The sequence below is a fragment of the Ovis aries genome, chromosome 4, assembly GCF_016772045.2.
Source record: "Ovis aries strain OAR_USU_Benz2616 breed Rambouillet chromosome 4, ARS-UI_Ramb_v3.0, whole genome shotgun sequence".
Lineage (NCBI taxonomy): Eukaryota > Metazoa > Chordata > Mammalia > Artiodactyla > Bovidae > Ovis > Ovis aries.
Window position 1 is genome coordinate 74,541,143 of NC_056057.1, and position 25,768 is coordinate 74,566,910.

Here is a 25,768-nt window from a genome sequence, read left to right on the forward strand (position 1 = left end):
GAAAGTATGGGCAAAAAGACAGTGAGCTTTAGTGTAAGAACAGTTGAACAAAGTTCTATTTAGTCTGATGCTTTTCCTCAATTGTAAAATTGATCCTCTTAATCAGTGTTGTAGAGAGAAAAAGAGATAATCCCACAGAAGTAGGGTGGAAAATGATAAAAATTCAATGAGGCTTGTCAGTACTACCACAATTTTGAAGTAATATAACTTACAAGAATAACTCTGTTCATGACACTTTTAAGTACAAATAAAATAAGCAAACACAATATAAATGATTTTCCATTTTGATTTAGCCTCATTCTTGGTTCCATTATCTTAAGTAATCTAGGACCCTCTAATCAAGCATTCAGTTGGTAGAAAGAAAAACTTATAAAAGTTCAGTAAAAACATAGTATATGTACACATAGGGCTGGCATCAGAGTACAAAGCACTCAGAATGAAAACCTCAAAGGCTGTCTCCATGATGGCTGTTACACAGTTACAGCCCACCTGGGCCAGTGGTACTCCTAGCAATGTAAGCATTCAAAGTCTATCCATATTAGAGGTTCATAGATATGCTGGTATGTTTGGCAAATTCAGTATCTCCTGACTAATGCCACAATTATGGGACAAAGAAGTTTCTAAGAGTAAAAGGTCACCATGAGCATGTTAGGAGTTGGCAGGGGGCATCAGATTTAGGATCATGGAAGGCCGAAGCGGTGAGTGTGCAAGTAGGGAGGAGAGTGATCAGGAATGTGATCAGTGTACTAGGATCAATTCCTAGTGCAGTGAGATGAATACACTTGGCCACAGCCCTTCTTAGTCCCCAGACAACATGTTGTTGTTCAGTGGCTAAGCTGTGTCTGGCTCTTTGTGACCCCATGGACTGCAGCACGCCAGGCTACCCTGTCCTTCACTATCTCCTAAAGTTTGCTCAAACTCATGTCCATTGAGTCGGTGATGCCATCCAACCATATCATTCTGTTTGCCCACTTATCCTCCTGCCTTCAGTCTTTCCCAACATCAGGGTTTTTTTCCATTGAATTGGCTCTTTGCATCAGGTAGCCAAAGTATTGGAGCTTCAGTATCAGTCCCTCCAGTGAATATTCAAGGGCAACTTCTGGCAAACTGTAAAGTGCTAGATGGAAGGATAGCTTCTGCTATTTGGGCAGATACATTTGCTAATGGCTGGACACTAGAAGAGGAGGAGATAAACATGAGATGAAAAGATAAGTTTTCTGGTAACCAGAAAACTACTGATAATGGCATTAAGTTCCCAGGGGCAGCAGAAGCCAAATGTTCCCATAGTGGTGACACCAGAAAGAATGGCCAGCAGTCTGAATGCCCAGAAGGGAAAGGGGAGTGAGACAGCTGCAGCCAAGAGACCTCTGCCCTGATTCTGACTCTGGGATTTGGTTTACATGTGATCACCTTCTCCCCAGTCCCCATGATTCTGAGAGAATTTGAACAAAGAAAGAAGCTTGAGTATCTGGTAAATGAAAACTTACAATTCAGTAGAAGACTATGGGTAGGGACCTAAATTCGTCGAGCACTTTCAAATTAGTGTTGTTTAAACACCACTCCTTGATATATTCCTGGTCCCTTGCTGAGTCTTTTGCCTAATTCTTTGCAATCTCCTATAAACCTGATGCTGAGTTTAGCTCCTTTTGCATTATCATTGGCTTTCTGGCTCTGTTCTTAATTTTTAAATTATATCTGACACATCCCAGAGCCTGCAACACTATCCCAGAATTCAAGTTAAATTTGTCCTGTCATTTCAGTGGGTGGGTTTGCCAAAATAATATGAGCCAGAGTTTTACAATCAGCAGTAATGATTAACTAGGTCTATGAAGGAAGCTTAGGGCAAATGGCTAGTAGATGATAATGCTTCTTAGTGAAGAAGGCAAGATTCATCAACTAAAGCTCTATAACTGAAGGAAAATTCAATAATCAATATTTTGACAATGGCCTTGATAAATCCCAGGCCTAAAAGGCAATGAATGAAAAATTAGAGTTTTCCTGGTACCTTTTTGTCATCATCTAGTTCTGTGTTCAAAGGGTCACTGTTGTAAAAAGACAGAAGGATGGCTTTGGGAGAGTAGCATGAACTGAGTAGAATCCTGTGAGGAATGATCCTGTGCAGAAGCAAAGATATTGATTTCATTATTCAGAGTCACATTTCTCAGAATGTCAGGTACTTTGTGAGCAGAGTTACAAGCATTGTCATTGGTGATAGTTTTAATACCACTGTTTATGTGCTATGGAATCTCTCTCAATCATCAACAAAGGAAGAGAAGATAGCATGAGGAAGAAATGACTTAGTTATGGAATCCAAAGACTACAAGGTGCTAGCCTGTGAGCATCTGGTGTGTGGAAGACCAGAGGTACCAACAAGATACTCTTGAGAACCCAGGGGCACTCTCAGATTATAGCCCAGCTTGTATCCCTGAATTCTCCACACATGTGATGGTCTGCAGAAAACTGGTCTCCACAGAGGGGTAAAGTCAAGTGATATATTCTATTGTATCCCAGGAGACCTGGCCTCTCACCCTGACTTATTCCCTTGACTAGCACAAAACCCAAATAAGTGACTTTTTCCCCCTGGCGCTCAGTTTCCTCATCTTTTAAAAAAGAATATGCATCTTTCTTATTTCTCGTATTTCTTCCAGTATTGGATCTTTCACTTTATCTTTTGAGAAAATCTTGCTCAGTACCATTCTGCACTGATCTGATGATTCTTTGCACTCATCTCACACACTAGCAAAGTAATGTGCAAAATTCTCCAAGCCAGGCTTCAACAGAATGCAAACCGTGAACTTCCAGATGTTCATGCTTGATTTGGAAAAGGCAGAGGGACCAGACAGCAAATTGCCAATATCTGTTGGATCTCCAAAAACCAAGAGAGTTCCAGGAAAACATCTACTTCTGCTTCATTGACTACACTAAAGCCTTTGACTATGCAGATCACAACGAGATGTGGGAAATTCTTAAAGAGATGTGAATACCAGACCACCTGACCTGCCTCCTGAGAAATCTGTATGCAGGTCAGGAAGCAACAGGTAGAACTGGACATGGAACAATAGACTGGTTCTAAATCAGGAAAGGAGTAGGTCAAGGCTGTATATTGTCACCCTGCTTATTTAACTTCTCTGCAGAGTATATCAGTGAAATGCTGGACTGGATGAAGCACAAGCTGGAATAAAGATTGCCGGGAGAAATATCCATAACCTCAGATATGCAGATGACACCACACTCATGGCAGAAAGCAAAGAAGAACTAAGGAGCTTCTTGATGAAGGTGAAAGAGGAGAGTGAAAAAACTGGCTTAAAACCCATCATTCAGAAAACTAAGAGTATGGCATCTGGTCCTAACACTCCATGTCAAATAGATGTGGAAACAGTGAGAGACTATATTTTTGGGCTCCAAAATCACTGCAGATGGTGACTGCATGAAGTTAAAAGATGCTGGCTCCTTGGAAGAAAAGTTATGACCAACCTAGACAGCATATTAAAATATAGAGACATTACTTTGCCAACAAAGTTCCATTTAGTCAAAGTTTTTCCAGTAGTCATGTATGGATGTGAGAGTTGGACTATAAACAAAACTGAGTGCTGAAGAATTGATGCTTTTGAACTGTAGTGTTGGAGAAAACTCTTGAGAGTTTCTTGGACTGCAAGGAGATCCAAGCAGTCCATCCTAAAGGAAATCAGTCCTGAATATTCACTGGAAGGACTGATGCTGAAGCTGAAACTCCAATACTTTGGCCACCCAATGCGAAGAACTGAGTCATTTGAAAAGACCCTGATGCTGGGAAAGATTGTTGGCAGGAGGAGAAGGGAACAACAGATGATGAGATGGTTGCATGGGATCACTGACTCCATGGACATGAGTTTATGTAACCTCTGGGAGTTGGTGATGGACAGGGAGGCCTGGCGTGCTGCAGTTCATGGGGTTACAAAAAGTCAGACATGACTGAGGGACTGAACTGAACTGAACTGATGATTCTTTTGTCTTAAGCCCTTCCTGTGTCTCAACCAAGGTCCATTAAGTTCTGTTTGACTCATCTTTCTCTTTGAATCAACAATGGTCTGGTCCATTCCTGCCTCATTTAAGACAGGGCAATATAAAATAAGGAACACTTTCTTTATATGTGTATGTCCTTTTTGAGAATTTAATTTTGAACTACAAAGTCAGCAAATATTTTGTTGAGAATGATCAGCTAATTATTATTATTTTTAATAAATCAGGAAATGTTCTCATAACATGACTGAACATTCCTGCAAGCCTGTGTGTTAAGTCACTTTAGTCATGTCTGACTCTTGGGGACCAGTCTCTTCTTTCTATGGGATTCTCCAGGCAAGAATACTGGAGCAGGTTGCCATTTCCTACTCTGGGGTATCTTCCTGACCTAGGGATTGAACTCACAGTTTAATGACTATTCACTTTGTTATGGTAAGTGAACTATGGGAAAAAATACTTAAAAATGAATGATATGATAGTGTCAGAAAACACTGTAATCTAGGTGTTCACACTTAAATCCAATGAGTTTAATACTCCTATTTCTTTTATTTTCTACAACTGATTTTATGTTTTTGATTAGAGGAGCTATTTTGCAACATTTCAAAACCTTTTAATTCATACAATACCCTTCAATACCGTTAAAAAATTTTGATTTTGCACATTGTTTCTAAGCAATTCACTTGACCTCACTGAACCTCCTCTTTCTCATCTGTAAATTGGAGAGGCTGAAATAGCTAATCTCAAAAGTGCCTTCCAGTTTGCAAATGTTATAATTTGATGTTGCTTCTCATTTATTGTACACAGTGAGAAAAACTATTTTAGCAGCCAGGCACAATAGGAAAACTAATGATTATGGCTTCAACAGTGGTCTAATTAGGGCATTTAGATATAAATTCAACTTATGCTAAGGTCTTTTTCATGAGACTTGCTTGAATGGTGGTTTTAAGGGATATTACTAGGCTTGGGTGAATTCCAAAGTATCTTTATTTCATGGCTCCAATATTTTTGCCTTACAATAAGTCATACTGTTGTTGTTCAGTCACTTAGTAGTATCCTACTCATTGTGCCTCCATTGACTGCAGCCTGCCAGGCTTCCCTGTCCTTCACCATCTTCTGGAGCTTGCTCAGACTCATGTCCGTTGAGTCAGTCAACCATCTCATCCTCTGTCATCTCCTTGTCCTCCTGCCTTCAATCTCTCCCAGCATCAGGGTCTTTTCCAATGAGTCAGTTCTTCGCATCAGGTGGCCAAAGTATTGGAGCTTCAGCTTCAGCATCATTCCTTCCAATGAATAATCAGGATTTATTTCCTTTAGGATGGACTGGTTGGATCTCTTTGCAGTCCAAAGGACTCTCAAGAGTCTTCTCCAACACCACAGTTCAAAAGCATCAATTCTTCAGTGCTCAGCTTTCTTTATAGTCCAACCCTCACATCCATACATGACTACTGGAAAAACCATGGCTTTGATTATATGACCTTTTTTGGCAAAAGTGATATCTCTGCTTTTTAAAATGCTGTCTAGGTTTGATCATAGCTCTTCCAAGGAGCAAGTGTCTTTTAATTTCATGGCTGCAGTCACCATCTGCAGTGATTTTGGAGCCCAAGAAGATAAAGTCTGTCACTGTTTCCATTGTTTCCCCATCTATTTGCCATGAAGTGATGGGACCAGATGCCATGATCTTTGTTTTTTGAATGTTGAGTTTTAACCCAGCTTTGTCACTTTCCTCTTTCACCTTCATCAAGAGGATCTTTAGTTTCTCTTCGTTTTCTGCCTTAAGGGTAGTGTCATTACTGTTAAAAGGTTATGGTGTAAAAAGATTCTGATAATGAGGAATTTTTTTTTGAGGAGGATTCTGAGTGTATTTTTCATAGGATTATGTAATTTCCGAGACAGAAGGGATACTGGAAAATTTATTTAGACTTAACTTGTGTAGGATTCCCTGGTGGCTCAGATGGTAAAGAATCTGCCTGAAACACAGGAGACCTGGGTTTGGTCCCTGGGTTGAGTAGATCCCCTGGAGAACAGATTGGCAATCCACTCCAGTATTCCTGCCTGGAGAATCCCATGGACAGAGGGCTACAGTCCATGAGGTCACAAAGAGTTGGACTAACACTTTCACTTTCAACTTGTATAGGAACAATGCTAAAAACAAGGCAGTAAATATATGGACCTCATTCATTGATTGGATGATTTCCTTTAGATAATACACAGTTCTTTTAAATAACCTTTTGAATCAGGGAAACTTTAAGAATTTTGATATATATTAAAATATAGTTTAATAATTATAAAGAAAGGATGTTGGTATAAAATTTAAAATTCTATGTGTTATGAAACATTCAGCTTAAAAATATTTGTGGTTTATGTTGCTTGTGCAAGTGTATGTGTGTGTTTATTTTTAAACTAACAATCATTTGAGCAAATATTTAAAAGGACGTGCCTTTGTTCTGATCTGTCCCCCAGAGTTGCATTTTCAGGTTTTCCTCTCATCTCAGCACTAGGTCTACTTTTTAACTTCTTAATTAGTATCTGAACTTTACTATCTCACTTTGCCCATGTTCCTTCTTGAAGAGGAAGATGCCTCATCTCAGTAAACACGATACACCTTGTCTTGTATGTCAAAACTCTGGGGACCGTTCTTCCAATGAATTACTAACAAATAATTACATAATTACTAAGTCCTGTTAATTTGACCTTCTAAGAATCTCTTGAACACACCCCATTCTTTCTATCTCTGCTGCCAACAAATTTAAACTAAATTTGTTGATGCATGGGATCGCAGACTTGGACATGACTGTGTGACTGAACAGCAATATATAACTTACTTGGATGTTCTGTGTCCAAAAAACTGCTTCAGAGAAAACCCATTATACTTCACTCAACTTGACAAGCTTTTAAAAGATGTAACTTTTCATCTCTGTTATGGATTACTGATCTCTTTCATATGCACAGGTATAATAGCCTCCTAATCATCTCCCCAGTATACTTTTCCCAGTTCTTTTTTTTATGGTTGTATTGATAAACACTTGAAACTCAAATACCATAATACATCTCCTTCACAAAATAATAAGTTAGTTTGAAGAATAGGATTTTTCTGTAATAAAATCATTGAAAAAAATGGATAACAGTTCTGCCAGCTTTTCAAAAGCACATACACACACAAAGTGAGATTGTTTTGAAGAGGATCCAGTATTCATTTTGGCAATTTCCTGAAACCAGAAGAACTTATTTTTTCTCTAGCTTTGTTGTTATTGTTCAGTTGCTTAGACTCTTTGAGACCTCATGGACTGCAGCACGCCAGGCTTACCTGTCCATCACTATCTCCCAGAGTTTACTCAAACTCATGTCCATTGAGTTGGTGATGTAGTCAATGAGTTTCCTGAGATCATCAAAGACAGTGAAAGTGTTAGTTGCTCAGTTGCATCTGACTCTCTGCAGGCCTGTGACTGTGGCCCAATAGGCTCCTCTATCCATGGAATTCTCCAGGCAGGAATAATGGAGTGGATTGCCATTCCCTTCTCCAGGGGATCTTCCTGACCCAGGGATTGAACCTGCATCTCCTGCATTGCAGGCAGATTCTTTACCATCTGAGCTCCCAGGGAAGCGCCGACCCCCACCCCCCTGCCCCAGATCAGATTATCTAACATTAAGTACCCTGTGGTTGTAGGAGTGCCTGGTGTTCTCTTTACTGCTCCACCAAATAATTTTGTCTTTACTCCGTTACTGAACTGCTTGTTATGAGCATAGACAGAGGAGGAAGTAGATTGTTTTGCTGGGCTTTTTCATTATCCTTTATCTGTTATCACATATCTATTGTGGAGATTAGCTGCCTTTTTTTTTTTATTTAAATGATCTTTGAGGTCACTGTGAGAGCTCTGACCAGATCATAGTGCTGAATCCATTCTACCAAAGCAACATGGACCCAAGGTCTGTTCTCTAATTAAATATCAATCATTGTTTCAGGAATGTCTCCTTGGCGAGACGTGTCTTCTGGCGGTAATGAATCTTAAAGTTCAAAGAAGACAATTAAAGGAGTAACCAGTGACCCTTCATGGTCCTCTTAAAGGGAAAGTGGCTAACTCATTTTAGCCAGGATTTAAGGTTAAACATCATAATTGATAATTTAAATGATTTCCTATACTAAGAGAGCCAAGAAAATTTCATATAACAAAATGATGTAATGCCCCATAGTATGTTTTAACTAACAAAAAAGAGAAAGTTGGTAATATGTTATTTTAATAGCTTATGTGACTTTTATTCATGAGTTTCCTGAACCTCTTGTAGCCTGGAAGGAAATCATGATTTGTTTGTTAAAATGTTGAGTTAAAGCATTGATTGTTTTATATAAAATTCTCTTTGAGATGAAAATAAGGTCATGTTACTTATTTAATCATAAGTTGTGCTATGTATTTTACTCTGAGTATATGTTGTTTCACTAATTTTAATAGTGTCATCAATTATGTTGTTGCTTATAATCATCTTGAATATCCTTGAATCTTTTGATTTTTGTTCACATATTAAAGGCATTTCTGAACCATATATTTTAGTGGTTTGGAGAAAGTTAAGCTACTGTTCATCACTGATTTGTGCTTCTGTAATCTCTCATTGGGCCCACTGACATTTTGGCACAGTGCTTCACTGGCATGATTTGCTTAATGAGTGTGCTCTAATGGGTCTAAGAGGAAAATAAAAAATACTGCAGGTACTTCTGGAGAATTTCTTACAAACCAGCTCATACTTGATTATTAAAAAGGAATTAGACTGGAGCTTGTATTGCCAAAGGGCATTAGGGAACAAAAATTATGTAATTAAAGTGTTTATGTTGATTGAATTAACCAGAGCACAGAGTAATCTGTAATAAGGATGAAGAGTTATATTTTAAAAAATCTTGTTAAGTTGAATGATGTATGGCAGGTTTTCTCTGAAGAAGTGCTTTGGACATGCAACATCAAAGTCAGTTATATGTTATTTTATATGTAAATGTAATTTCCGTCTGAAAATTCTAAAAGAAACTCTATGCTCTGATTTATCTGGAAATAATATGTGTCAGAGGTTTATTATAGATTGTAGAATATAGTCTAAAATATAGATTGTGTATTTGTAGAAAAATAAGGAAAAAAATTTGCAAAGGCCATCCCCAGCTTGCTCAGTTCTCTCAGGCAGGTAAAGATATAGCCACAGCATTTACTGGATTTTTTTCCTATTATTAATTACAATTTCTCCACACTATAAACATGCTCAAATTAGAAATTTTAGAAAATATATAAGTACCCATCCATGTACATACACACACAAAAATATGTCACTTAAAACTCCAACTCTTAAAGATGAAATAATTTTTTATTCTATTTGCTTTGTTTGAAGTCTGTGTTGTACATGAAACAACAGACTGGTTCCAAATCGGGAAAGGAATACATCAAGGCTGTATATTGTTACCCTGCTTATTTAACTTATATGCAGAGTACACTGTACGAAATACCAGGCTGGATGAAGCATCAGCTGGAATCAACATTGGCGGGAGAAATATCAGTAACCTCAGATATGCAGATATCATGCATACCCTAATGGCAGAAACCGAAGAAAAACTGAAGAGCCTCTTGATGAAAGTAAGCCAGGAGAGTGAAAAAGCTGGCTTAAAACTCAACATTGAGAACACTAACGTCATGGCATCCAGTCCCATCAGGCAAGTTCAGCCACTTAGTCATGTCTGACTCTTTGTGACCCCAGCACGCCAGGCCTTCCTGTCCATCACCAGCTCCCGGAGTTATTCAAACTCATGTCCATTGAGTTGGTGATGCCACCTAACCATCTCATCCTCTGTCATCCTGTTCTACCACCCTCAATCATTCCCAGCATCAGGATCTTTTCAAATGAGTCAGTTCTTCACAGCAAATGGCCAAAAGTATGGGAGTTTCAGCTTCAACATCACTCTTTCCAATGAATATTCAGGACTGATTTCCTTTAGGATGGACTGGCTGCATCTCCTTGCAGTCCAAGAAACTCTCAAGTCTTCTCCAACACCACAGTTCAAAAGCATCAATTCCTTGGCACTCAGTTTTCTTTATAGTCCAACTCTCACATCCGTATATGACTACTGGGAAAAATATAGCTTTGACTAGATGGACCTTTGTTGGCAAAGTAATGTCTTTGCTTTTTAATATGCTGTCTAGGTTGGTCATAACTTTTCTTCCAAGCAGCAAGCGTCTTTTAATTTCATGGCTGCAGTCAAAATCTTCAGTGATTTTGGAGCCCCAAAATGTAAAGTCTGTCACTGCTTCCACTGTTTCCCCATCTATTTGACATGCAGTGATGGGATCAGATGCCATGATCTTAGTTTCTGAATGATGAGTTTTAAGCCAACATTTTTACTCTCCTCTTTCACTTTCATCAATAGGCTCTTTAGTTCTACTTTGCTTTCTGCCATAAATGTGGTGTCATCTGCATATCTGAGGTTATGGATGTTTTTTCCAGCATTCTTGATTCCAGCTTGTGCTTCATCCAGCCCAGCATTTCTCATGATGTACTCTGCATAGAAGTTAAGTAAGCATGGTGATAATATATAGCCTTGACATACATACTCCCATCCTGATTTGGAACCAGTCTGTTTCGTGTTCAGTTCTAACTGTTGCTTCTTGATCTGCATACAGATTTCTCAAAAGGCAGGTCAAGTGGTCTGGTATTCCTATCTCTTTAAGAATTTTCCACAGTTTTTTATGATCCACATAGTCAAAGGCTTTGGCATAGTCAATAAAGCAGAAATAGATATTTTTCTGGAACTCTCTTGCTTTTTTGATGATCCAGCAGATGTTAGCAATTTGATCTCTGGTTCCTCTGCCTTTTCTAAAACCAGCTTGAACACCTGGAAGTTCTTGGTTCATGTATTGTTGAAGTCTGACTTGGAAAATTTTGAGCATTACTTTACTAGCATGTGAGATGAGTGCAATTGTGTGCTAGTTTGAACATTCTTCAGCATTGCCTTTCTTTAGAATTTGAATGAAAACTGGCCTTTTCTGGTCCTGTGGCCACTGCTGAGTTTTCCAAATTTGCCTGCATATTGAGTACAGCACTTTAATGGCATCAACTTTCAGGATTTGAAATAGCTCAACTGGAGTTCTATCACTCCACTAGCTTTTTTCAAAGTGATGCTTCCTAAGGCTCATTTGACTTCTCATTCCAGGATGTCTGGCTCTAGTTGAGTGGTCATACCATTGTGATTATCTGTGTCAGCAAGATCTTTTTTGTATAGTCTTCTGTGTATTCTTGCCACGTTTTCTTCATATCTTCTGCTTCTGTTAGGTCTGTACCATTTCTAACCTTTCTTGTGCCCATCTTTGCATGAAATGTTCTCTTGGTATTTCTAATTTTTGTGAAGAGATCTCTAGTCTTACCCGTTCTAATGTTTTCTTCTATTTCTTTGCATTGATCACTAAGGAAGGCTTTCTTATCTCTCCTTGCTATTCTTTGGAACTCAGGATTCAAATGGGTATATCTTTCCTTTTCTCCTTTGCCTTTTGCTTCTCTTCTTTTCACAGCTATTTGTAAGGCCTCCTCAGACAAGCATTTTGCCTTTACATTTCTTTTTCTTGGGGATGGTCTTGATCCCTGTCTCCAGTACAATGTCATGAACTTCTGTCCATAATTCATCAGGCACTCTGTCTATCAGATCTAGTCCCTTGAATCTATTTCTCACCTGCACTGTATAATCATAAGGTGTTTGATTTAAGTCATACCTAAATGGTCTAGCGGTTTTCCCTACTTTCTTCAATTTAAGTCTGAATTTGGCCATAAGGAGTTCATGATCTGAGCCACAGTCAGCTCCCAGTCTTGTTTTTGCTGACTGTATAGAGCTTCTCCATCTTTGGCTGAAAAGAATATAATCAATCTGATTTCAGTATTGACTACCTGGTGATGTCCATGTGTAGATTTATCTCTTGCATTGTTGGAAGAGGGTGTTTGCTAAGACCAGTTTTTTCTCTTGGCAAAACTCTATTAGCTTTTGCCCTGCTTCATTCTGTACTCAAAGGGCAAACTTACCTGTTACTCCATGTATCTCTTGACTTCCTACTTTTACATTCCAGTCCCCTATGATGAGATCTTCCCTGGTGGCTCAGAGGTTAAAGCATCTGCCTGCAATGCGGGAGACCTGGGTTCAATTCCTGGGTTGGGAAGATCCCCTGGAGAAGGAAATGGCAACCCCCTCCAGTATTCTTGCCTGGAGAATCCCATGGACGGAAGAGCTTGGTGGGCTACAGTCCACGGGGTCACAAAGAGTTGGACATGACTGAAGCAACTTCACTTTCACTTTCTTTCCCCTATAATGAAAAGGATATCTCTTTTGGGTGTTAGTTCTAGAAGGTCTTGTAGGTCTTCACTGAACCATTCAACTTCAGCTTCTTCAGCATTACTGGTCAGGGCATAGACTTGGATTATTGTGATATTGAATGGTTTGCCTTGGAAATGAACAGAGATCATTCTGTCGTTTTTGAGACTGTATCCAAGTACTGCATTTCAGGCTCTTTCATTGACTGCGATGGCTACTCCATTTCTTCTAAGGAATTCTTGGCCACAGTAGTAGATATAATGGTCATCTAAGTTAAATTCACCCATTCCAGTCCATTTTAGTTTGCTGATTCCTAAAATGTAGGCATTCACTCTTGCCATCTCCTGTTTGACCATTTCTGATTTGCCTTGATTCATAGACCTAACATTCCAGATTGCTTTGCAATATTGCTCTTTACAGCATCGGACCTTGCTTCTATCACCAGTCACATCCACAACTGTGTGTTGTTTTTGCTTTGGCTCCATCTTTTCATTCTTTCTGGAGTTATTTCTCCACTGATCTCCAGTAGCATAGGGCACCTACCAATCTGGGGAGTTCATCTTTCAGTGTCCTATCTTTTTGACTTTTCATACTGTTCATGGGGTTCTCAAAGGCAAGAATACTGAAGTGGTTTGTCATTCCCTTCTCCAGTGGAAAATGTTTTATCAGAACTCTCCCCTATGACCCATCCATCTTGTGTGGCCCTGCAAGGCATGACTCATAGTTTCATTGAGTTACACAAGGCTGTGGTCCATGTGATTAGATTGGTTAGTTTTCTGTGATTGTGGTTTTCAGTCTGTCTACCCCCTGATGGAGAAGGATAAGAGGTTTATGGAAGCTTCTAAATGGGAGAGACTGACTGAAGAGGAACCTGGGTCTTGTTCTGATGGGCAGGGCCATGCTCAGTAAATCTTTGATGCAGTTTTCTCTGATGGGTGGAGCTGTGTTCCCTCCCTGCTATTTCAGTTCAGTGGCTCAGTCATGTCTGACTCTTTGCAACCCTATGGACTGCAGCATGGAGAAGGCAATGGCACCCCACTCCAGTACTCTTGCCTGGAAAATCCCATGGATGGAGGAACCTGGTAGGCTGCAGTCCATGGGGTCGCTAAGAGTCAGACACGACTGAGCGACTTCACTTTCACTTTTCACTTTCATGCATTGGAAAAGGACATGGCAACCCACTCCAGTATTCTTGCCTGGAGAATCCCAGGGATGGGGGAGCCTGGTGGGCTACCGTTTATGGGGTCGCACAGAGTCGGACACCACTGAAGTGACTTAGCAGCAGCAGCAGCAGCAGGACTGCAGCACCCCATGACTCCCTGTCCATCACCAACTCAGAGTTACTCAGACTCACGTCCATTGAGTTGGTGATGCCATCCAACCATCTCATCCTCCATCATCCCCTTCTCCTCCTGCTTCAGTCTTTCCCAGCAACAGGGTCTTTTCAAATAAGTCAGTTCTTCACAGCAGGTGGCCAAAGTATTGGAGTTTCAGGTTCAGCATCAGTCCTTCCAATGAATATTCAGGACTGATTTCCTTTAGGATGGATTGGCTGGCTCTCCTTGCTGTCCAGGGACTCTCAAGAGTCTTCTCCAACACCACAGTTCAAAAGCATCAATTCTTTGGCACTCAGCTTTCTTTGTAGTCCAACTCTCACATCCATACATGACTACTGGAAAAACCATAGCTTTGACTAATTGGACCTTTGTTGGCAAAGTAATGCCTCCATTTTTTAATATGCTGTCTAGGTTGGTTATAACTTTTTTCCCAAGCAGCAAGCATCTTTTAATTTCATGGCTGCAGTCACCATCTGCGGTGATTTTGAAGCCCCCCAAAATAAAGTCTGTCACTATTTCCACTGTTTCCCCATCTATTTGCCATGAAGTGATAGGACCAGATGCCGTGATCTTAGTTTGCTGAATGTTGAGTTTTAGGCCAAATTTTCACTCTTCTCTTTCACTTTCATAAAGAGACTCTTTAGTTCTTTGCTTTCTGCCATAAGTGTGGTGTCATCTGCATATCTTAGGTTGTTGATATTTTCCCCAGCATTCTTGACTCCAGCTTGTGCTTCATCTAGAACAGTGTTTCTCATGATGTACTCTGCATATAAGTTAAATAAAAAGAGTGACAATATACAGCCTTGATCTACTCCTTTTCCTATTTGGGACCTGTCTGTTATTCCATGTCCAGGTCTAACTATTGCTTCCTGACTTGCATATAGATTTCTCAGGAGGCAGGTCAGATGGTCTGGTATTCACATCTCTTTAAGAATTTTCCACAATTTGTTGTGATCCATACAAAGGCTTTGGCTTAGTCAGTAGAGCATAAGTAGATGTTTTTCTGGAACTCTGTTGCTTTCTCAATGATCCAAGAGATGCTGGAAATTTGATCACTGGTTCCTCTACCTTTTCCAAATTGAGCTGAAACATCTGGAAGTTCACGGTTCACATATTGTTGAAGCCTGGCTTGAAGAATTTTGAGCATCACTTTACTAACGTGTGAGATGAGTGTAACTGTGCAGTAGTTTGAGCATTCTTTCTCATTGCCTTTTGGGGTCAAACTATGTTGGAGGTAAATGGCGACCTCCTTCAAAAGATCCCATGCATATAATGCTACACTCAGTGCCCCAACTCTACAGCAGGCTACCGCAGACCCACACCTCCGCTGGAGACTCCTGGTCATTCACGGGCAAGTCTGGGTCAGTCTCTTCTGCAGTCACTGCTCCTTTCTCCTGGGTCCTGATGTGCACAAGGTTCATTTTGTGCCCTCCAAGAGTCTATTTCCCCAGCCCTGTGTAAGTTCTGGCAGCTCTATGGTGGGGTTAATGGTGACCTCCTCCAATAGGGCTTATGCCATACCCAAATCTGCTGCACCCAGAGCCCCTGCCTCTGCGGCAGTCCACTGCTGACCCGTACCTCCCCAGGAGATGCTCAAACACAGTTCTGTCTCAGTCTCTGTGGGGTCTCTGGGTCCTGGTGTGCACAAAGTTTGTTTGAGCCCTTTGAGTATATCTGGTGGGTATGGAGTTTGATTCTAAATGTGACTTCACCCCTCCTACTGTCTTGCTGGGGCTTCTCCTTTGCCCCTGGACATGGGGTATCTCCTCACAGCCTCTCCAGTGCCGTGCAGCCACTGGTCCAGCACCATGCAGCCCACCACTTCATGGAAAATAGATGGGAAACAGTGACAGACTTTATTTTCCTGGGTTCCTAAATCACCACAGATGGTGACTGCAGCCATGAAATTAAAAGATGCTTGTTCCTTGGAAGAAAAGCTATAACCAACCTAGACAGCATATTAAAAAGCAGAGACATTACTTAGCTAACACAAGTCCATCTAGTCAAACCCATGGTTTTACCTGTAGTCATGTACAGATGTGAGAGTTGGACCATAATGGAAGCTGAGCACTGAAAAATTGATGCTTTTAAAGTGTGGTGTTGGAGAAGACTCTTGAGAGTCTCTTGGACAGCAAGGAGATCCAGCCAGTCCATCCTAAAGGAAATCAGTCCTGAATATTCATTTGAAGGACATGCTGAACCTGAAACTCCAATACTTTGGCCACTTGCTGTGAAGAACTGACTCATTTGAAAAGACCCTGACACTGGGAAAGATTGAAGGTGGGAAGAGAAGGAGATGACAGAGAATGAGATGGTTGGATGCCATCACCAAGTCAATGGAAATGAGTTTGAGTAAGCCCCAGGAGTTGGTGATGGACAGGGAATCGTGGTGTGCTGAAATCAATGGGGTTGCAGAAAGTTGAACACGACTGAGCAACTGAACTGGACTGACACATTCCTTTTTATCTTTCCTTTTAAATTTGATATGTTAATATTTCTTTACATCTTTACAAAAATGTTTTATTTTGTAATGGTTTTAGATTTACATTAAAAAAATAGTAATTTTTCTCTGTGGTCTGTGCCCAGCTTCCTTTGATAACATTTTTAAAAACCACATTTATATGTTTATATAACATTTTATATAATCACAGAGTACAGTGATCAAAAGCAGGAACTGACATTGGCACAATAATTTTGACTAAAGATCTCATTCAGATTTTGCTAGCTTTTATTTTTACACAAACTAACTGTGTGTATGTATATATGTTTTGTAAAATTTTATCTTCAGTGTGCTTATATTTGTTTTTCTTCTTTGGGGAATGAAATAAATATCTTTTCATAAGGTTAAACATCATTTTCACGTTTTTGTCTGTTCATGTATTTTACTCATTTTTCTGATTTTCAGATGTTGTTCATTATTAAGTTGTTAAGTTTTGTCTGACTCTTTGTGACCTCATGAACTGCACCATGCCAGGATTCCCTGTTCTTCACTCTTTCCCAGAGTTTGCTCAGAGTCATGTCCACTGAGTTAGTGATGCCATCTAACCATCTCCTTTTCTGCTGCCCCATTCTCCTCTTGCCCTCAGTCTTTCCCAGCATCAGGGTCTTTTCCAATGACTTGGCTCTTTGCATGAGGTGGCCAAAGTATTGGAGCTACAGCTTCAGCATCAGTCCTTCCAATGAGTATTCAGACTTGATTTCCTTTAAGATTTATGGGTTTGATCTCCTTGCAGTCCAAGGAACTCAGCTGTATTTATGGTCCCACTCTCATGTCTGTGCATGACTACTGGAGAAACCATAAATTTGACTATACAGACCTTTGTTGGCACACTGATGCCTCTGCTTTTTAATACACTGTCTAGGTCTATCATAGCTTTTCTTCCAAGGAGCAAGCATCTGTTAATTTTGTAGCTGTAGTCACCATCTGCAGCAATTTTGGAGCCTAAGAAAATACAATCTGCACTGTTTCCACTCCCCCCCCCCCCCATCTGTTTGCCATGAAGTGATGGGACTGGGTGCCATGATCTTGGTTTTTTGAATGTTGAGTTTTAAGCCACCTTTTTCACATTCCTCCTTTACACTCATCCAAAAGCTCTCTAGTGCCTCTGTTCTGTTTGCCATTAGAATGGTATTAGCTGCATATATGAGGTTGTTTATTTCTCCTGGCAATTTTGATTTCAGCTTGTGATTCATTCAGTCTGTTATTTTGCATGATGTACTCTGCATAAAAGTTTTCATATGACTTACCACAAATTTCAAGGGTTATTTAAATCTTAGAGAGTAAACTCTTTATTTGGTAGCCATGCTTCAATATTTATTTAAGCCATCAATGATTATTAAATATTTAGATCATATCCAAATTTTATATTAAAAATGATACAATTAACATCCTAATGGATTTCTTGTCATGTCCTAAATATAAATATTAAGGAATCAGGTAGTTTGGTTGAAGTGTAGGCACATTTTTAAATGTTTTTGTCATGTTGTGTCCCTTAATTTTGAGAGATACTTCCAGTTTAAACGTTTTCAGCAGCATGCACCTTTACCAAAAACTAGAATCAGAGATTAAAAAAACAAAAAACTTACTTAAAAGGTGCATCTAATTCTTTGATTAACAGGGATTCTAAGCTTTTCTTCCTCAGATAATTAAATATTTGTGTTTTTCTTATGTTTTTCTTTTTCTTCTTTTTCTATTAATGTTCTTTGCCTCTTTAAAATTGAAATGATTATTTCTTATTGATTTCTACAAGCTGTTCGTATGTAAAATGACAAATTTTCTATCATACATGTTGCCAATTTTCTCTGCTCTAGACTGTCTTTTAATTTTGTTTTTGCTCTTTATGTTGTATAAATCTTAAAATATTTATAATTATTGTTATCAGTCTTTATACACCCAAAGAAATACTCTTTCTAATTAATTTATTTCTTTTACCCATTATTATATGCAGAACTTATTGGCTTGCCATGAATATTAGGTAGAACTCTGTTTCTCTGATTAATTTATGAAGTTTGCCATGGGTTCTCTAGAAGGCAATGGTTTTGTATTTTAGCCCAAATTTACACTATTTCTACCCAGAAAACCCATCAGTAAAAATTGTTTTGTATTTTCCCATCCCATTAATACTGAAATTTATCTTACACATTTGCTATAAAGTTATTTAAATTATTAAATCACAAAAAATTCACTAATTTAGAATTTCATATGTTTTTCTTTTTCCTTTCACTCTCAGTCTATCGTTAGAACACAGATCATCTTGGTCTCACAAAAATTCAATAGAAGTGTTCGTACTAAAAATAGTGTTGTAGTGTTGTCATTTTCTTTATCAGTCATTTTGTTTTAATTGGAGGATAATTGCTTTACAATATTGTGTTGATTTCAGCTGTGTAATAGTGGAAGTCTGTCATATGTGTGTGTGTGTGTGTGTGTGTGTGTGTGTGTGTGTATGACCAACCTAGATAGCATATTGGAAAGCAGAGGCATTACTTTGCCAACAAAGGTCTGTCTAGTCAAGGCTATGGTTTTTCCAGTGGTCATGTATGGATGTGAGAGTTGGACTGTGATGAAAGCTGAGTGAGTGTGGAAGAATTGATGCTTTTGAGCTATGGTGTTAGAGAAAATTCTTGAGAGTCCCTTGGACTGCAAGGAGATCAGCCCTGGAATTTCTTTGGAAGGAATGATGCTAAAGCTGCAACTCCAGTACTCTGGCCACCTCATGGGAAGAGTTGACTCACTGGAAAAGACTCTGATGCTGGGAGGGATTGGGGGCAGGAGGAGAAGGGGATGACAGAGGATGAGTTGGCTGGATGGCATCACCGACTCAATGGACGTGAGTCTGAGTGAACTCCGGGAGTTGGTGATGGACAGGGAGGCCTGGTGTGCTGCTATTCATGGGATCGCAAAGTGTTGGACATGACTGAGCGACTGAACTGAACTGATACCCCTCCCTCTTGAGCTTTCCTTCCCCTTCCCCTCCCACCCCAGTAGGCTTTCACAGAGTACCAGCCTTGACTCCCTGTGTTAAAAAGCAGCTTCATACTAGTTATCTGTCTTATACATGGTAGTGTGGGGCCTCCCAGGTGGCACTAGTGGTGAAGAACCCTCTTGCCAATGCAGGAGACATAAGAAACTAGGGTTTGACCCCGGGTCTGGAAGATCCCCTGGAGTAGGAAATGCAACCACTCTAGTATCTTGCCTGGAGAATCTCATAGATAGAGGAGTCTGTGGGCTACACAGTCCATGGGGTTGCAAAGAGTTGCAACTCTTCATGACTTTATGACTTCACTTCATGGCTGAAGTGACTTAGCACATGGTAGTGTGTATATGTCAGTGCTACTTTCTCAATTTATCCTGTCATTTTAAGCGTTATTGACTTCAGTCATTGCTGTTGAAATTTCTTCTAGGCTGAACCCAGCCTAACCTTCCATCTGCTTTTTACCTGTGGGGAAAGCAGAACAAAACAATATGGACAAAAATATTAACTTTCTCCTACCATCTTGTCCCTAGGAACAGATCTCACAGTCAGATTGAAGAGGCAGAGCTGTTCTACATCTGGTCTAGCCATTTATCTTTTCCTTTAATATATATTTTTTATTTTATTGTAGTAAGAGCACTGAACATGAGATCTATACTCAATGCATAGATATGAACTCTGAAGGGTTTCAGCTGGACTGTCAGTTTGAAAGTATCTCAGTGTATCTTTTTAGAGCTAAACTCAATTTGTATTTGATGCTTTTATTTAACCTCCTGTGAATTTAGACTCAAGTTATGCAAATTTTCAAATCTAAATTTCCTATCCTCCTTTCAGTGTTTCCTTTCTGCTTTCTTTAGATCAGCTGTCTTCCTCTTCTTAAGAAAACATTTTACTGATAGTGTAAAATTAAAACTTTTCAAGGATTTGAAGGAAAAAAGGATCACCTCTGTAATTAGAGTTATCCACCTTTTATTTTTTTTTTTAAACTTTAGACGATCTGACAGTGTAATCTTACTTTTGTCATGTATAGTCCTTGGGATTTCAAGGCAATTACTTAACCTTTCTGATCCTATTTTCTTAATCAATAAAATGGATTGAAAACAGCTTATCTTTTAAGGTGGCAGTGAGGATTAACTGAGGTACTTCAGTTAAATTTAAAAAAAAAATTAGGTGATTACATGTGCAGGGCATGTTGCTAGGGTATTAAAATTAGGAATGTAAGCATTCAGCCCCTAGGCAATTTTAGACAAATAAAGAATATGGAAAGAGTTTAAGGGTTTCAAAAAGACTGGTCTAGGAGGCCAATGTAGTTTCAATTTCATTATTTCTGCTAATAATATGAAAAAAGTATCTCGCCATTCTATTTAAATGTCTGTTTTATCATTAGTTTAATGGAGAGCTTTAATTCTATTCATCTAATGTAAGAAGGTCAAGTTTCTCAAATAGTCTCTGCTATTTGTAATATAAGAGCCAAAAATATTAAAAAAAGATGTTTGAGAATAGCTGATTCTACATTTGTGAGTTTATCTCGGTTGGGTAAGGAAATAGAACCAGAGATACTCAGAAAAGTGAGAGTGTTGGTCACTCTGTCTTAACTCTTTGTGACCCCATTGTAAGCTCCTCTGTCCATGGAATTCTGCAGGCAAGAATGCTAGAGTGGGTAGACATTTCTTTCTCCAGGGATCTTCCCAACCCAGGGAGCAAACCCAGGCCTCCCACGCTGCAGGCAGATTCTTTACCATCTGATGCCAGGGAACCTCACAGTTTAGTGATTAGAGTAGGGCTAGGTCCAGGTTCCTAGTTGTTTTACATTTAAAACATTTCCACAGGTACATCAAAATTGCTGAATTTTTTTTTTTTTTTTTTTTTTTTTACCAGAAACACTATTAAGATAGTGAGGTCTGACTTTTTCAGGTAAGTAAAACAATTTTAAAAAATCAGGTCTTCTAATTTTTGAAAAAGGTCTTCTCTATGAATGGGGCTAATTTTCAGCATCTACTTACTTTTAAACATATACCAGTGAGCTGTAGTCATTTGAAGTTTATCTTTAAATGGGAGGCTATAATCAGAAATAATTTGAGCTCCACATATTATAGATACTTATTGAAAGTGTCAGTTCTGTGCAAAAAGTCGTAAATAAGAAAAATTATGCACAAAGTTCTCTTTATAACTATCCTTTAACAAAATGCAATTCTAATAACATAAAAATTACAGAGGAATATAGCCTATGTTGTGATCTAGTCTAAAGATTCATATTACCAAAGCAATATACAAATTCAAGAATGAGCATTCTTAAGTTTTATATAAAACCATGAAAGATCCTGGATAACAAAGCAATGTTTGGAAAAAAGAACAATGCTGGGTGCATCATGCTCTCTGATTTCAAAATATACTACAGAGCTATATAATTAAAACAATATGTTATTGGCATAAAAACAGACACATGGATCAACAGACCACAGTAGAGAATCCAGAAGTAAATCTATGCATGTATGTTAATTAATTCACAACAAAGGAGCAGAGAATATACAATGGGGAAATTATAGTCTCTTCAATAAATGGTATTGGAAAAACTAGACAGATACATGAAAGAGAATGAAAGTAGATCACTATCTTATACCATACACAAAAATTTAAAATAGAATTAAATACTAGAATGCAAAGCCTGAAACTATAAAACATAGAAGGAAACATAGTCTGTAAAGCCTGAAACCATAAAATATATTTTAAAAATGCATAGGCTGTAAGCACGTTAACATTAGTCCTGGACATGAGTTTTCTCTTTTTTGAATTTGATACCAAAAGTAATGGCAACAAAAACAAAAATAAAATGAATGAGACTACAACAAACCAAAATGATTCTGTATAACAAAGGAAACCATCAACAAAATGAAAAGGCAAACTATGAATGAGAAAAAATATTTGTGAATCTTGTATCTGAGAAAAGGCTAATATCTGGAATATATGAAGAACTCATAGGACTCAAAGAAGAAACCAGGCAATTCAATTTAAAAATGGATAAAAGATCTAACTATATATATATATTTTGAAGAAGACTTTCACATGGCCAACAGGCAAGTAAAATGTTGCTCTCCATCTTTACTCATCAAGGAAACACAAATTGGAACCACAATGAGGTACCATCTCATACCTGTTAGAGTGGCTGTTTTAAAAACTAAAAATAAAAAATACTGAAGAGAATATGGAGAAAGGGGACCCTCAAGTACTGTTGGTGGGATTCTAAATTTGTGCAACCACCATGTAAAAAAGTCTAGATCTTTCTCAAAAAAATTTACAGAACTACCATATGATACAGCAGTTCCTCTTTTGGGTATTTGCCTGAAGAAAACAAAACCACTAATTTGAAAAGCTATTTGCACCCCTATGGTGTTCATTACATCATTATTTACCATAGCCAAGATATGAAAACAAAGTATCTATCATCAATGGACGAGTAGGTAAGGAAACTATAATACACATACATATATCATTATATATATTGTAATATTATTCAGCCATAAAAATAATAAAATCTTGCCATTTGTGACAACATGAATGGACCTTGAGAGCTTTATACTAAGGGAAATAACTCAGAGAAAGACAAGTACTCTATCATCTCCCTTTTATATGGAATCTAAATAATAAAGAATAAACAAGCTTTTAGATACAGAGAATGGATTAGTGGTTGCCAGAGGCATAGTGTGAAAGGTGAGAGAAATAGGTGAGCTGTCTTCATTTTTTTCTTAGTTTGAATAAGTTTAATTAAAAACTATTAAATTGTAGCACAATAAAGTAGATTTAACAGAACATTATGTTGAAATTTGACCTCAGATGTTCTGTTTATCAGTTTGCTTTTCTTTATTTGGTTTCTTAGATCCTTGTACTTTAGGTTACCAGAAATGTAGCTTTGGGGAATAAATATTTTAAAAGTCTTGACAAAATATATGACGGAATGCTAACATGTAGAATGTCCTAGAACAATATATAATGAAATGTTGATATCTATGGAAGGCACCTACTTTCCATGAAGTTCCACAGCAATATTTTGTGCACAGAGCTACCTAGATAGGGGTTCATGTAGCATTGTTCTGGGCTCCTGTCATGATTTAAGGGGAGCTTTCACAACGTCCAGTGCCCTTGGTGTCCAAAGAGTGAAGGAAGGGGATGTCCTCAAATTCCTTATAGTGGGACTCCTCTGAGCTGGCATGGATCTTGGCTTCCATATGGAACACTACCTCTACAAAGGGAAGAGTGATAATGTCTTACATCATAAATCTGAAGAAAATCTGAGGGAAGCTTCTGCTGAAAGCTTATGCCATTGTTTCCATGAGAAACCTGGCTGATGTCAGTGTCATTTCCTCCAGGAATACTGACCAGAGAGTGGGGCTGATGTTTGCTGCTGCCACTAGAGCTACTCATATTGCTGGCTGTTTCACTTCTGGAATCTTCACTCACCAGATCCAGACAGGCTTCTGGGAACTGCTAGCCTTCTGAGAACAGCCTTCAGGAGGTTACTGACCCCATTAGACCACCAGCCTCTCAGAGGGATGTCTTATGCTAACCTGCCCACCTTGTTCTGTGTAACAGAGACTCTCTTCTGCACTTTGTGGACATTGCCATCCTAGGCAGCAACAAAGGAGCTCACTCAGTGGATCTGAGTGGTGGATGCTAGCCCAGGAGGTTCTGCACATGTGTGGTACCATTTCCATGGTAGTAACATCGTAGGAGGTCACACCTCATCTCTAGTTCTACAGAGAGCCTGAAGAGATTGAAAAGCAAGAATGAGCCACTGCTGAAAAGGCAGAGTGACCAAGTAGGAACAGTTTGGGGTTAATAGGCTGGTCCAGCACCTGAGTTAACTGCTATTCAATTGAGATCACAGAGGTATTTAGAGGTTCAGATGTTCTGGGGCCAGTTCAGCAGTGCCTCTGGCAGGCGGGGGTGCTCAGCCCATCACTGAAGACTGGTCTGCATCCCATACTGCTCAGGTCACTGAATTGATAGGTACAAGCCTGAGTAGCCTGAAGTGATTCATTCAGACTTTAAAATATAAAATAAAATAGAAATAAGTTTGAGAGAAAGTGTTTCTTTAAAAAAAAAGAAATGAATTCATGCGCATATAGAAAAAAACACCCCTGAACTTTCATTGTTCTGTCACTCCTGAACAAAACTACAGTGATCATTGTCTTAGTTAATTGATGTTTATTATTTTAAAATCAGATATGTTAACAGAAGCTGTTACATCTTCTCATGTGCACATCTTTATGCCAAGATTATGATTTTTAATCTCAATCGCAAAAAAGTAAACTGGTGTCTCTTAGAGAAGATTTTATTCTATTCTTGGACAGAGATAATTCATGGGCATAAAACCTTCTATCATTACAAAAAATAAGGGAAGTTAAAAAAATATATCAAGACAATTACTAAATAGATGCATAATCTAGCTGAAGGAGTTGATCATCAGCTAAGAGAAAAAAAATATAAGCTTGAAATCTTAAGTAATGGAAACATTTCAAGCCTATTAAAGGCCAAAAGTTAAAAATGAAACTCAAAAAGTGAAAATAAAATACACACTGGAGTAGTTGTAATGCCAAAAATGGAAAACCTTGATAGATGGTAGATGGTTGATTTTTTGATTTTCAGTTCAATTCAGTTCGGTTCAGTTGCTCAGTCGTGTCCGACTCTTTGTGACCCCATGAATCGTACCACGCCAGGCCTCCCTGTTCATCACCATCTCCTGAAGTTCACTCAGACTCATGTCCATCGAGTCTGTGATGCTATCCAGCCATCTCATCCTCTTTTGTCCCCTTCTCCTCCTGCCCCCAATCCCTCGCAGCATCAGAGTCTTTTCCAATTTGTCAACTCTTCTCATGAGGTGGCCAAAGTACTGGAGCTTCAGCCCCAGCATCATTCCTTCCAAAGAAATCCCAGGGTTGATCTCCTTCAGAATGGACTTGTTGGATCTCCTTGCAGTCCATGCGACTCTCAAGAGTCTTCTCCAACACCACAGTTCAAACGCATCAATTCTTCGGCACTCAGCCTTCTTCACAGTCCAACTCTCACATCCATACATGACTACTGGAAAAATCATAGCCTTGACTAGACGGACCTTAGTCGGCAAAGTAATGTCTCTGCTTTTGAATATACTATCTAGGTTGCTCATAACTTTTCTTCCAAGGAGTAAGCGTCTTTTAATTTCATGGCTGTAATCACCATCTGCAGTGATTTTGGAGCCCCCAAAAATAAAGTCAGCCACTGTTTCCACTGTTTCCCCATCTATTTCCCATGAAGTGATGGGACCAGATGCCATGATCTTCGTTTTCTGAATGTTGAGCTTTAAGCCAACTTTTTTGCTCTCCTCTTTCACTTTCATCAAGAGGCTTTTTAGCTTCTCTTCACTTTCTGCCATAAGGGTGGTATCATCTGCATATCTGAGGTTATTGATATTTTTCCTGGCAATCTTGATTCCAGGTTGTGCTTCTTCCAGCCCAGCGTTTCTCATGATGTACTCTGCATATAAGTTAAATAAGCAGGGTGACAATATACAACCTTGATGTACTCCTTTTCCTATTTGGAACCAGTCTATTGTTCCATGTCCAGTTCTAACTGTTGCTTTCTGACCTGCATACAGGTTTCTCAAGAGG

General features: G+C 38.9%; 1 protein-coding gene and 1 pseudogene across 1 annotated transcript in view; both read left to right on the forward strand.

The window, feature by feature from the left end:
- ZNF804B (zinc finger protein 804B) overlaps positions 1 to 25,768 on the forward strand; it is a 583,084-nt gene that overhangs the window by 65,667 nt on the left and 491,649 nt on the right. The window lies entirely within an intron of this gene.
- On the forward strand, positions 464 to 24,154 carry LOC132659721 (small ribosomal subunit protein uS2-like; annotated as a pseudogene).